Here is a 905-nt window from a genome sequence, read left to right as displayed (position 1 = left end):
CGCACCTCCGAGCAAGAGAAGACACGCACGCACGCACGCGCACACGCACGCACACACTGCCCCGTGCCCTGGCCCGGCTTCCCACAGCGGCCGAGAACCTTCCGTTTACAGGGCAGTGTTTCTCAGCAAGTGGAAAATGCGGCCGTCCCCCAGGTGAAGGGGTGGCTGTGACGGCGATCGAGGCTGGTCCCTGGGAGGACACTGTCCCCTGCTAACCTCACGGGTGACCTCGCCTGGACCCGTTTCCACAGACTGACGGACAGCAGGTCTCGCTGTCTCGGCCTGGACTGGTGTCTGCGTCCTCGAGTTCACTGGCAGTCGACCGAGAGCGCGCTTAGGGGTTTGAAATGCTTGTGGCAAAGTTACGACCGAAAAGTGCACATCTGTCTGACTGTAAAGATCCATTTTCTTTTGCAGGCTATTTGCTTGTTCATTGCTGTAAAACATTTTTTCTCATTCAGGCTGTGTCGGGCAGCCACTGGAGCCCTGTCTCTTGCTTCCTCTGACTCCATCCTGGCCGAGAAGACGGTGATCGTCCTGGACGACCGTGTCACCATCGCAGACCTGGGCGTGCAGCTGGTGGCCCCTGCAGCCTCACAGGGCGGACAGAAGGGCCATCGTCTCGACAGTGACCGCCTAGGACGTCCTTCAAGCCCCACGGCAGGTAAGGTTCTGGGGTCCTTAGTCACTGGTCAGCGAGACCGCTTCTCCCACAGCGGTGCACTCAGAGCTGGGGCTGTGATTCTGGAAGCTTCTTCCTGCTTCCTATCCAGAGTCTGTGAGCATCAATAAGAGCCCTGTTTAACAGAGTTGAAGTTAGGAAACTTTTTTTACATGGATATTTGGCGAAAAGTCAAGAATCATGTTTTTATTTTCCCCCTCTGGTGGTTGGAACTTCGTGGGGA

Source organism: Pteropus alecto, unplaced genomic scaffold (genome assembly GCF_000325575.1).
Source record: "Pteropus alecto unplaced genomic scaffold, ASM32557v1 scaffold213, whole genome shotgun sequence".
NCBI lineage: Eukaryota > Metazoa > Chordata > Mammalia > Chiroptera > Pteropodidae > Pteropus > Pteropus alecto.
The sequence above is the reverse complement of the archived record's forward strand: the minus strand, read 5'-3'. Positions refer to the sequence as shown.